A 14,034-nucleotide genomic window follows, 5' to 3' on the forward strand; every position below is an offset into this window, starting at 1 on the left:
CAAAATTAATTTAGAGTAACATGTTGAGATTCACATGAAAATCCAGGTACTAGATACTCAAGATGTCCATAACCGGGGACACGGCTAACCATGATTAGTTTATTACACTCTACAAAGGTTTGCGCACTTTTCCCCACAAGACTCGATCGCCCCCGTTTGGTTTCTCGCACTACATGGTGTTTGAGAAGACGGATGACCGAGACATAGTCTTTCAGAAGCGCTAGCACCTTACGATCGGGTAGACCGTACCACCTACATCCCCTATATCTGCTAGTCTACCACTGTAAGAGTTCGCACAACTTAGTCAACTATGCTAGAGCCCATAATAGCTTGTGGCTGCATACGGAAGTTTCTAGTATGAATAGTCTCATGATCCCTTTGAGCCTGGGTGGCAGTCCAAAAGAAAACAGGCAAGTCCTGGAATACCCAGGTGCCTCAATCCACCCATATGTGTGTTTAAGTTGACACCTTAGATAAACCATTAATTAAAAATCTCACATCTGTCACGGATATCACTCACCCAATCCACGTCTACTAGCATAGCATGGCATAATAAGCAAACGTAGAAGTAACTCCCAAATGTTTGATAATAACAGGTAATAGGTACTACCTCATCTACTTCCCATCCCACAATTTAATTAGATCCTAATCATGCAATGTGTGAGGATTGATCTAATGCAATAAAACTGGGTAGTAGAAAAGTATGATCAAAGTGTTACTTGCCTTGCTGATGATCCGCGAAACCTAACGATTCGAATTAACAGGCGGCGCACTCTGGGTACTCTATAGCAAACAAACAAACAAGCATACAATAAGTACTCATCTAATGCATAGGTAAAAATCAAATAAGAGATCTAACCAGAAGGTTCAACTTAAGAACTCCGGTTTGCAAAAAGAATCAAATCAAACGAAGCAATGAAAGTCAAACGGCGAAAGAAAACAACTTCATTCTAGTAATCTGGATCTAGGGAAAATTTTACAGTAGCAAAATATTGTTTAAGTTGGTTAAACGGATAGAGGGTTTCGAGACGAAACTCTAGGCGCTTGAATCGCCTGATTCCGATAAACGAGCGAAAAGTTATACTAAAACGAAAATCGGATCAGGAATCGCGATCAGAAAAATCACGGATTTAATCCGAGAAAAAGAAAAACGACGAACGCCGATTTTTTTTCTCTCTCATTTTTTTCGGCACGGAAAATGAGGCACGACAAACCTTGGCGGCGGGATCCGGCGGCGGCGGCGGCGGACGTCGGCGGCGGCGGCGGCGGAGGCGCCTAGGGCGGGCTAGGGTTTGGGGGTGCGGGTGGGTGGGCTCGGCTGGCTCCCCCCTGGCTTATAAAGGCCTCCCGGGTCGGTGTCCAGGTCGGACACGGCCCGTTAAGTCGGTTCGCAATTTTTTTAATTTATTCCGCTCGGAAGAAAAATAAAAAGAAGTACTAAACGGACTCCAAAAATTCCAAAATAAATTTTCACGGGCTTCTAAAATCAAGCCGCACAAGGTGAACATTTATTTGGGACCTGAATGCAATTTTGAAAAACACACTTTTTTCCTAAATTCAAATAAAACACCGAAAAACTCCGAAATAAAATCTTATTTGATTTTATTATTAAATCCTCAATATTTATTTATTTTGGGAAAGTCATTTTATTCCCTCTCTCATATTTTTGTAATAGAAATAATTGATGATAAAATACATAAAATCAAATGATCCCATTCTCAAAATTTGAGAAAACTCAAATATGAAAATAACGAAATCCCCAACTCTCTCCGTGGGTCATTGAGTTGCGTAGAATTTCTAGGATCAACCAAAATGCAAAATAAAATATATTATGCATGATGCTCTAATGTATAACACTCCAAATTGAAAATTTGGGATGTTACAAACCTACCCCCCTTAAGATGAATCTCGCCCTCGAGATTCGGGTTGGCTAGAAAATAGGTGAGGGTGGTCTTTGAGCAAATCTTCCTCTCGTTCCCAGGTGGCTTCATACTCCGTGTGGTGGCTCCACTGAACTTTGCAAAACTTGATAACCTTGCTGCGAGTAAGTCGGTTGGCAAACTCGAGAATCTTGACTGGTTTCTCCTCATAGGTCAAATCGTTATCCAACTGAATAGTTTCCAAAGGCATTGTGTCTCTCAATGGTATGTCAGCCATCTCCGCGTGACACTTCTTCAACTAGGAAACGTGGAACACATCATGAACTCCTGACAATCCTTCAGGCAATTCCAACTTGTACTCCAATTCTCCCATACGCTCCAAAACTCGATAGGGTCCTACAAATCGTGGTGCTAACTTCCCTTTTACTCCAAAACGTTTTGTTCCTCGAAGTGGAGATACTCGAAGATAAGCTCTATCTCCAACTTCGTAAAATTTCTCCTTGCGTTTAGAATCCGCATAACTCTTCTGTCTGGACTGGGCTACCTTGAGCCTATCGCGAATCAACTTCACCTTCTGGTCAGACTCTTTAATCAAGTCAGGTCCAAACAACTGGAGGTCTCCAACTTCGTCCCACGACAACGGTGTCCTGCACCACCTTCCGTACAAAGCTTCGAAAGGGGCCATCTTTAAACTGGTTTGATAACTGTTGTTGTAAGAGAACTCTGCATATGGTAAATTAACGTCCCAACTAGATCCGTAATCTAGCGCACAAGCTCTTAGCATATCCTCCAAAATCTGATTGACTCTCTCGGTCTGTCCATCTGTCTGTGGATGAAAAGTTGTACTGAATTCTAGCCTGGTACCCAAAGTTTCGTGCAACTGCTTCCAGAACTTTGAGGTAAACTGGGTTCCTCTATCTGATACGGTACTCCTCGGAACTCCATGCAAACATACGATCATGGTCATGTATATCTTTGCCAACTTAGCACTAGTGTAAGTGGTCTTTACTGGGATGAAATGAGCTACTTTCGTCAATCGATCAACTACAACCCAAATCGAGTCATATCCTGAACGAGTCCTGGGTAATCCCGGGATAAAATCCATGCCTAGCTTATCCCACTTCCATTCGGGTATCGGCAATGGTTGTAACAATCCTGCTAGCTTCTGATGCTCTGCCTTTACTCTCTGGCATACATCACAAACTGCTACATACTCCGCAATATCCTTCTTCATTCCGGTCCACCAAAAAATATCCTTCAAATCCAAATACACCTTGGTATTTCCTGGGTGAATTGAATACAGTGAGTCATGTGCCTCTTGCAAAATCAACTTCCTGATCTCCGGGTCATTGGGCACGTAAACACGGTCTTCAAACCATAGGGTGTCATGCTCATCCTCACGAAATCCTTTAGCTTTTCCTTTGCTCAGTTTCTCCTTTATAGCGGCAATCTCTTTGTCAGCTTTCTGAGCTTCTCTGATTCTATCCATCAAAGTTGACTGAATCTCCAATGCTGCTACATAGCCTCTCGGAACTATTTCCAAACATAGTTCACAAAGATTTTCTGCTAACTCCTTGGGTATTTCTCCCATCATTAATGTATTGACATGGCTCTTGTGGCTTAATGGGTCTGCTACTACATTAGCCTTTCCAGGATGATAATGCAATTTCATATCATAATCCTTGATAATCTCCAACCATCTCCTTTGTCTGAGATTCAACTCCTTCTGTGTGAAAATGTACTTCAAACTCTTATGATCCGTGTACACCTCACAATGATTTCCAATGAGGAAATGTCTCCATGTTTTCAAAGCATGCACTACGGCTGCTAACTCCAAATCATGTGTAGCATAATTCAACTCATGAGGCTTCAGTTGTCTTGAGGCATATGAAACAACTCTCCCTTCCTGCATAAGCACTGCTCCAGGTCCTCGACGTGAAGCATCGCAATACACCTCATAATCCTTGGTTTGGTCTGGCAAAATCAACACTGGTGAAGTAACCAAACGTTTCTTCAACTCCTAGAAACTAGCCTCACACTCCTCTGTCCATATGAACTTGGTATCCTTCTTTAACAACTCAGTCATAGGTTTCGCAATCTTTGAGAAATTCGCAATAAATCTCCGGTAGTATCCTGCGAGTCCAAGAAAACTTCGGATCTCTCCAACTGTTGTTGGGGCTTCCCATTTGGTCACGGTTTCAACTTTAGCGGGATCTACTGCTATACCTTCTCCAGATATAACGTGTCCGAGGAATCCTACTTCCTTCAATCAAAACTCACATTTGCTGAACTTGGCATATAATTGATGTTCTCTGAGCTTTCCAAGTACCAAACGCAAATGTTCCTTATGCTCCTCTTCATTCTTCGAATAAACCAGGATATCATCAATGAACACTACGACGAACTTATCCAAAAACTCCATAAACACTTTGTTCATCATGTTCATAAAATAGGCAGGTGCATTAGTCAGACCAAATGACATAACGGTATACTCATACAGCCCATACCTGGTAGTAAAAGCTGTCTTCGGAATATCCTGTTCTCGAATCTTCAACTGGTGGTATCCTGATCGCAGATCGATCTTGGAAAATACTTAGCTCCTTGCAATCGATCAAACAGATCGTTGATCATTGGTAGTGGGTACTTGTTCTTGATCGTTACTTCATTCAATCCTCGATAATCAACAACCATCCTTAACGATCCATCCTTCTTCTCCACTAGTAGTACTGGCGATCCCCAAGGCGAAGAACTTGGGCGAATATATCCTTTATCCAGTAACTCCTTAATCTGCTTCTTAATTTCCACCAAATCCTTTGCTGGCATCCTATATGGTCTCTTTGATATTGGCCTTGTGCCTGGCAATAGCTCAATCAAAAACTCAATATCTCTATCCGGTGGCATGCCTGGCAACTCTTCTGGAAATACATCAAGGAAATCCCTTACCACTGGTACTTCCTCCTGCACAACTCCTGTTCGGCAATTTACTTGAGTCCTCTTTGGCACATGCCGGGATACATACTTGATCCTTCTCCCTTCTGGTGTGGTAAGCAAAATTGACTTTCTAGCACATTCAATATTCCCTTCATACTTTGATAACCAATCCATGCCTAATATCACATCAAATCCTTGAGATTCCAATACTATTAGGTCTGAGGGAAAAACATAGTTACCAATCCTTAATGGTAACCGATCACACCATAGACTAGCCACATACTCTGCTTCGGGCGAGGTTACTAACATGGGTGACCTAAGGGCTTGGGTTGGTAGGTTATACTTATCCACAAATCCCCTTGAGATGTATGAATGCGATGCGCCAGTATCAAAAAGAACGAGTGCAGTAAATGACTTAACCAAAAACTTACCTATTACTGCATCGAGCTGAGCTTCAACCTCCTCCACGCTAACGTGGTTCACTTGTCCCCTGTCAAAAGGGTTCGGCTTCTTCCCAGAACTTCCATTGCTATTTCCATTTTGTAATTCAGGACATTCATTGGCATAATGTCCGGTCTTCGAACACTTTAAAGCAAGTGACTTGGCTTAGGTCCTTCTTGGCTGGGGTTGATGGGTTGGTGCGGTTCTGGCCGTTGCTTCCTCCATTGCCATTACCATTCTTCGTGCCATTGTGATTGTGCGAGCTACCTCCTCCATGGGTATGCTGAAAATGTCCTCCCGGTCTAGGGGTAAAACGTGGCTTCTGCTGAGCTCCTGAATTGTACTTTCCTTGTCCACACTTCCTCTTGCGATTCTCAATTTGCTGCTGCTTCCCTTCAATCATAAGAGCACGATCTACCAACTCCTGGTAGTTGTTGAAAGTTGCTACCATCAACTACATGCTCAGCTCATCATTCAATCCTTCCAGAAACTTCTCCTGCTTAGCTGCATCCGTAGCGACGTCATTTGGGGCATAACGTGCTAGCTTACTAAATTCCTCCACATACTGGCCAACTGTCCGTCCTCCTTGGCGCAAGTTGCGAAACTCACGCTTCTTCATGGCCATAGCTCCTGCTGAAACATGGGCAGTACGAAAAGCCTGCTGAAACTGGTCCCATGTGACAGTGTCAACAGGGAAAGTGGCTATGAAATTCTCCCACCATGATGCTGCGGGTCCTTCTAACTAATGTGCGACAAACTTCACCTTCTCCGCATTTGTGCATCCTGCTGTGGTCAACTCCCTAGCTGTCTTGCGGAGCCAATCATCTGCTACTATCGGCGCGGTGCTATTGGAAAACACAGGCGGATTCAGCCTAAGAAAACGGGCTAAGTGGTCAATAGGTGGTGGTGGTGGTGGTGGGTTGTTGTTGTTGTTCCCCTGATTCTGATTCTGGACTAGCAACTGCATCAATGTGTTCTGCTGCTGGATCAACTGGGTGAGCTCCGGTGGAAAGGAAAATCCGGGGTCACGTCTCGGAGGCATCTGATGGTTTAGAAAAGATGAGATATAAGAATAGAGGGGGTCTAAAGAGAAAACACTACCCATATGCACATGAGGCAAAAGCAAACAATTCACTTCAATCAATCAAACAAGGGCATACAATCGATCTATCTATCACAAAAGTGCTTGGACTACTATATTTACATGGTGGACTACTACTACTGATGAGGTGGTCTACTAGAAATATTCTTCGGTAGCAGACTCCATGATATCTGCTCCAGCTTCATCAACATAGTCATCATCACTACTATCTGCTTCCGAGTCGGTGCCGTCAATGATGATGTTGTCTTCCGGGCTAATTTCCTTGGGTTCTTCGTCTTCATCTACTGGCGTAGGGCCTCCCATAAATATTCCAATCTTCTTGATCAGGTCGTCATTCTTCTCCACCAATACTTCAATTTCCTCTTTATAATCTTCACGTGTAGCCTTGAGTTCTTCCTCCAGTTCCTTGATTCTAGTCTTAGCCTTCTTCAGATCTATCATGTCGGCGCACATCTGTTTCTCCTGTCATCGAATGTGCTGGTTTAACTCCTGGATAAAAGCTGCGATTGATCTATCCTTCCTGGTGCTGATCATCTCCCATTGTTCATCTCGGCGCTCAAAAATCTGGTAGATAGTATCCTTGAGATCCTTGGGTAGACTTCTCCAATGCGTCCCATGGCGATGTGTGCTGCCATGCTCTTTCCTAGATTGCAAGTTGGTGCATCAAAAGAAAACTCTATGGGCTCAGTGACTGGTATGAACGTCCTTCCTAGAACTTGAACTTGAATCATCTAGCGCTCTTCTTCAGGCAAAGTGCCGTTGTAGATTCCGGTGAAGCTTGGTACTCCTATGTTTAGATATCTAGTGACTTCCTTCAAGTGTCATCCAAAGGGTGTATCTTCATCCGGTTGTGTGAACTTGTTCCTTGCATCCGCATTCCTAAAGAGTAGAAAAGATGAGAGGTCAGAAGAGAAGAGAGTGAATAGTGATCTAGGTCTTGTGCTTAGTGGTCGTGTCCTACAGTCAGCGTGTGCTCTAGTACCATCTCTATAGCGACCAGACCTCATACAGTCTGATCTCTATGCTCCGGTGTCATCCCTGGATAAGTAATGCTGACACCACACAGTACTCGGAGGATTTATAGCAGAGTAGCAATCACACACTTCTTACATAGAGTGTCTCAAAAGAGAACTTATTACAATAAATATGGCTTAAGGCCATCTAATAACGATAACAGCGGAAGGCTTGGAAGATAAGTGAGTCCATCAACTCCAACGGCATCACTGAGTATAGAACCACGACCTAAAAACTCCTTAATCGTCGTCTGAAAAGTCTGCAACATTAACGTTACAGCCCGAAATGGGTCAACACATGGAATATGCTGGCAAGGTAACACATAGAGAGTAATGGAATGAAACAGCTATACTATATGCATATTTGGCTGGTGGAAAGCTCTATGGTTATAGTTTTGCGTAAAGCCAATTTTTCCCAACTTCAAAGGAATAAAATTTAATTACTATCATGGTGGTTGTTAAACATTGAGAATGGTTGACAGCATCCTCAATCCCAATTAAGCATCATCATTAAGCATAACCCAACAAATTTAATTTAGAGTAACATGTTGAGATTCACATGAAAATCCAAGTACTAGATACTCAAGATGTCCATAACCGGGGACACGGCTAACCATGATTAGTTTATTACACTCTGCAGAGGTTTGCACACTTTTCCCCACAAGACTCGATCGCCTCCGTTTGGTTTCTCGCACTACATGGTGTTTGAGAAGACAGATGACCGAGATATAGTCTTTCAGAAGCGCTAGCACCTTACGATCGGGTAGACCGTACCACCTACATCCCCTACATCTGCTAGTCTACCACTGTAAGAGTTCGCACAACTTAGTCAACTATGCTACAGCCCATAATAGCTTGTGGCTGCACACGGAAGTTTGTAGTATGAATAGTCTCATGATCCCTTTGAGCCTGGGTGGCAGTCCAAAAGAAAACAGGCAAGTCCTGGAATACCCATGTGCCTCAATCCACCCAGATGTGTGTTTAAGTTGCCACCTTAGATAAACCATTAATTAACAATCTCACATCTGTCATGTATATCACTCACCCAATCCACGTCTACTAGCATAGCATGGCATAATAAGCAAACGTAGAAGTAACTCCCAAAGGTTTGATAATAATAGGTAATAGGTACTACCTCATCTACTTCCCATCCCACAATTTAATTAGATCCTAATCATGCAATGTGTGAGGATTGATCTAATGCAATAAAACTGGGTAGTAGAAAAGTATGATCAAAGTGTTACTTGCCTTGCTGATGATCCACGAAACCTAATGATTCGAAGTAATAGGCAGCGCACTCCGGGTACTCTATCGCAAACAAACAAACAAGCATACAATAAGTACTCATCTAATGCACAGGTAAAACTCAAATAAGAGATCTAACCAGAAGGTTCAACTTAAGAACTCCGGTTTGCAAAAAGAACCAAATCGAACGAAGCAATGAAAGTCAAACGGCAAAAGAAAACAACTTCGTTCTAGCAATCTGGATCTAGGGCAAATTTTACAGTAGCAAAATCTTGTTTAAGTTGGTTAAACGGATAGAGGGTTTTGAGACGAAATTCTAGGCGCTTGAATCGCCTGATTCTGATAAACGAGCGAAAAGTTATACTAAAACGAAAATCGGATCAGGAATCGCGATCAGAAAAATCACGGATTTAATCCGAGAAAAAGAAAAACGATGAACACCGATTTTTTTTCTCTCTCTTTTTTTTCGGCATGGAAAACGAGGCGCGACAAACCTTGGCGGCGGGATCCGGCGGCGGCGGCGGCGGACGTCGGCGGCAGCGCGGCGGCGGCTAGGGCAGGCTAGGGTTTGGGGGCGCGGGTGGCTGGGCTCGGCTGGCTCCCCTCGGCTTATAAAGGCCTCCCGGGTCGGTGTCCAGGTCGGACACGGCCCGTTAAGTCGGTTCGCAATTTTTTTTAATTTATTCCGCTCAGAAGAAAAATAAAAATAAATACTAAACGGACTCCAAAAATTCCGAAATAAATTTTCATGGGCTTCTAAAATCAAGCCGCACATGGTGAACATTTATTTGGGACCTAAATGCAATCTTGAAAAACGCACTTTTTTCCTAAATTCAAATAAAACACCGAAAAACTCCGAAATAAAATCTTATTTGATTTTATTATTAAATCCTCAATATTTATTTATTTTGGGAAAGTCATTTTATTCCCTCTCTCATATTTTTGTAATAGAAATAATTGATGATAAAATACATAAAATCAAATGATCCTATTCTTGAAATTTGAGAAAACTCAAATATGAAAATAACGAAATCCCCAACTCTCTCTGTGGGTCATTGAGTTGCGTAGAATTTCTAGGATCAACCAAAATGCAATATAAAATATGATATGCATGATGCTCTAATGTATAACACTCCAAATTGAAAATTTGGGATGTTACAAATTCTGCAATGCTTGTGAGGATAACCGAGTGTTAGAATGCGAGATTCACTAAACCGTATACAGGGTAATGATTTGGGTGCGGGATGGATTGATCACCATACCGACTTACTCTTATTATATGGGATTGTAAATCTGAGTGACTTACCTATAGTAGAGAGACGACGATCAAAATCCTGTTTAAACCTTAGAATGGTATAGCAATTTTTCCCTTGTATAAGGCAGCTTTTGCCAACCGTAGGTTATACGGTGAGGATCAACCTAGACCCATTTCCTGCAGGAGAAACCATAAATTGTTGACCACCATGAGATATCGATTAGCTGTTTAGTACTGGCGCCAGACCCGTCAGGTAAGAAGACCCAGTCTTGGAATAACCTTACCAAGATGCAAGGACAAAAGAATTGAGGAAAAGGTTATGTCGTTACCGGAAGAGCCCAGATAAGGAATTATCCTGAAGATCTGAGAAGACCGACACTGTTAACAATATGGATGAAGTATATGAGTTTTGATGGAACCGTAACCATGCTTCTAAGGGTGGTAGCACCCCAAACCCCCTCTTGCGACAATTGATGGATTTTGAGAAGACCCCGACCCTAACCTATTTCTTTCTAGCCTCTCCGAATCTCGAGGACGAGATTCATTTTAAGGGTGGTAGGTTTGTAACATCCCAAAATTCTAAATTTTGGAATGTTATAATAAATAGATAGATTTGATTGATTGTTTGATTGATTGTCTGAAAGTGAGTGAATTCGAAACTTTTTGAAAGTTAAATGAGAGGGAATAAAAGGACTTTCCCAAACTTTCATATTTGCTTTCTGATCCCCATGAATTCAAATTCTTTTCAAATACAAAACCCTTGAGCGAAGATGATATGAGTTCTTCCATTTAAATTAAATGAAAGGGTATTTGAAAATAATTGAATTTCATTTGGAAATATTTCAATTCATAAACTTCAAGCAGCTCAATGATTTTCATGAGAGAAGATAAAATGACTTCTTCAAATTATATGAAATATGAGTTGGGAGTTTCAAAGGATCAAATTCAAAGTCTTTTTGGAATTATTTTTCAATTTGGAGTTATTTGGATTTTATTCAAATCATTTTTCTCCAAAAATAAATTACATGAAAAATAGGGTAACATGATTCCCTACAACAGAAAATTGGAGAGAAACAAATTTGATTTCATTTTGATATTTTTAAAATGATTTTTATTGGATTTTATTAGACCAGTAGCACTCTTTGAATCATCTAAATTTTTGTGGATTTTATGCGAAATTATAAAAATGTCCATGTTGTAGAAAATCTTTTTCTGCAAATTTTGGTATATTATATGCCTATATAAAATTTTTATTTTACCTTTGCTTTTCGGTTTGCCTTCTGTTTCTATTTAAAAAAAACTGTACGTGCGGTCCATATTTATTTATCGCCTACATGCGCAGTATAGTAACTTCTGGCGCCCCATTGTTTTTTTTCTCTCTTAAATGGGCCAGGCCCAGCCAGCCTTTTCTTTTTTAGGACGAATTTTGTTATAAAAAAAACTGCAGCCGCAGCGTGCACGCGGCCGGCCGAAGGCCTTTAGGCCCATCCACCTTTTTTCTTCTCTGTTTCGTATATTTTCGTCTACGTTTAGTCCCACATTGCCTAGCCTTTGACCCCTAAGCCTCTTTTCCACCAATAAATATAGACCCATAGAGCCTTCGAAAATCATCCGACTCGGGTTAAATCAATATTTTGGTTTGACTAGATTCATTTAAGAAAAATATTTTTCTCCTCTCCGGCGCGACTTCTGAAAAATTGTCTCTTCTCTCCAAAGCCCTCTTTTCTCTGTCTTATAAAGGTATCTTTCTTTGTTTTTTTCTTCTTCTTATACTTTCGTAGTTTATTATTTTTAGACTAATACGATAGAATAATTAGATTATCAGTTAGTCTACGTATTTATACGTTAGACCTTAACCGTAGTTATTTTTCTTTCGTAAAACAGCTTGGCTCTGATTTTTCAAATAGCCATAACTTTACACTCGTTTATCCAAATTAGATGAAACCAACGCCTATAGTTTCGTTTTGTTTTCACCTATCCAGTGAACCTGTCACATCAACTTTTTGAAATTTTCAAATTTCGAATTTTGTTCAGATTCATATTCAAACTTCTTTTGAACATAACTTGAGTTTCGTAACTCCGATTTAGTTGATTCTTTTTGCAAATCGAAGCTCTTGACCTAAACTTTCTGATAAGGCCAAATTCACATAATTTTGGTACTGTTAGAAATTGTTTTATGTTGCAAGAGTTATGTGCTTGGTTTTGATGTTTTCCGAACTATCTTCTTCGTTCTTCCCGATCTTTTGAGTGATTTCTTATGTGTGGTTACTACTGCTTGCTCACGATAGATTGAACGGAGTATGACGAGTAGAACTATCAAGAGTTTTTGAGTGCGAATCATCTTCATCAACAGTACAGGCAAGTTCACACTTTGATCATACCCTTTGAGGGAGTCCTGGATGAGGGGGTGTTCAGATAGCCGGACTATACCTTCAGCCGGAATCCTGGACTATGAAGATAAAAGATTGAAGACTTCGTCCCGTGTCCGATGGGGACTTTCCTTGGCGTGGAAGGCAAGCTTGGCGATACGGATACGGAGATCTCCTACCATTGTAACCGACTTTGCGTAACCCTAACCCTCTCCGGTGTCTATATAAACCGGAGGGTTTTAGTCCGTAGGATAACATACACAACAACAATCATACCATAGGCTAGCTTCTAGGGTTTAGCCTCTCTGATATCGTGGTAGATCTACTCTTGTACTACCCATATCATCAAGATTAATCAAGCAGGATGTAGGGGTTTACCTCCATCGAGAGGGCCCGAACCTGGGTAAAACTTCGTGTCCCTCGCCTCATGTTACCATCCGGCCTAGATGCACAGTTCGGGACCCCCTATCCGAGATCCGCCGGTTTTGACACTGACATTGGTGCTTTCATTGAGAGTTCCTCTGTGTCGTCGCCGTTAGGCTTGATGGCTCCTACGATCATCAATGGCGATGCAGTCCAGGGTGAGACCTTCCTCCCGGGACAGATCTTCGTCTTCGGCGGCTTCGCACTGCGGGCCAATTCACTTGGCCATCTGGAGTAGATCGAAAGCTATGCCCCTGGCCGTCAGGTCAGATTTGGAAGTTTAAACTACACGGCTGACATCCGCGGGGACTTGATCTTCGACGGATTCGAGCCACTGCCGAGCACGCCGCACTGTCACGATGAGCATGATCTAGCTCTGCCGCCGAACAGTGACCTGGAGGCCGCACCCGCATCGGCTTCGACCCTTAATTCGGAGCCAACTGCACCGATCGAGGATGGGTGGTTGGACGCCGCCTCGGGGGCTGCGATCCCAACGGCGATCGAGCCGAACACCAGCCCCGCACTCTGCGAGACTCGTGACTCCAAGGAGCCGGACTCCTCTCCGGACTCTGAACCCTCCGCGCCCCTACCGATCGAATCCAATTGGGTGCCGATTATGGAGTTTACTGCCGCGGACATCTTTCAGCACTCGCCTTTCGGCGATATTCTGAAGACACTGAAGTCTCTCTCTTTATCAGGAGAGCCCTGGCCGGACTACGGTCAGCAAGGTTGGGATTCGGACGATGAAGTAATTCAAAGCCCACCCACCACCCACTTGGTAGCCACTATCGACGACTTAACCGACATGCTCGACTTCGACTCCGAAGACATCGACGATATGGACACCGATGAAGGAGACGATGAAGAACCAGCGCCTATCAGGCACTGGAAAGCCACCTCGTCATATGACATATACATGGTGGACACCCCAAAAGAAGGAGATGGCGATGGAACAGTGGAGGATGACCCCTCCAAGAAACAGCCTAAGCGCCGGCGTCAGCGGCGCCACTCAAAATCCCGCCAAAACAAATACGGTGATTCCAGCACGGGAGATAATAATACTCCGGAAAGTGCCGAAGAAAACCCCCTCCAGCAAGATTTAACACAGGAGGATGGAGAAACCAGCCCTCACGAGAGAGCGGCAGACAGAGAGGTCGAGGACGATAATTATATGCCTCCCTCCTAAGACGAGGCAAGCCTCGACGACGACGAATTCGTCGTGCCAGAGGATCCCGTCGAGCAAGAGCATTTTCAATGTAGGCTTATGGCCACGACAAGAAGCCTCAAGAAAAAACAGCAACAACTTAGAGCTGATCAAGATTTGCTAGTCGACAGATGGACTGAAGTCCTTGCGGCCAAAGAGCATAAACTCGAA

This window comes from Triticum urartu, chromosome 5A (assembly GCF_056163025.1).
Source record: "Triticum urartu cultivar PI428250 chromosome 5A, HENAU_Tu73, whole genome shotgun sequence".
Lineage (NCBI taxonomy): Eukaryota > Viridiplantae > Streptophyta > Magnoliopsida > Poales > Poaceae > Triticum > Triticum urartu.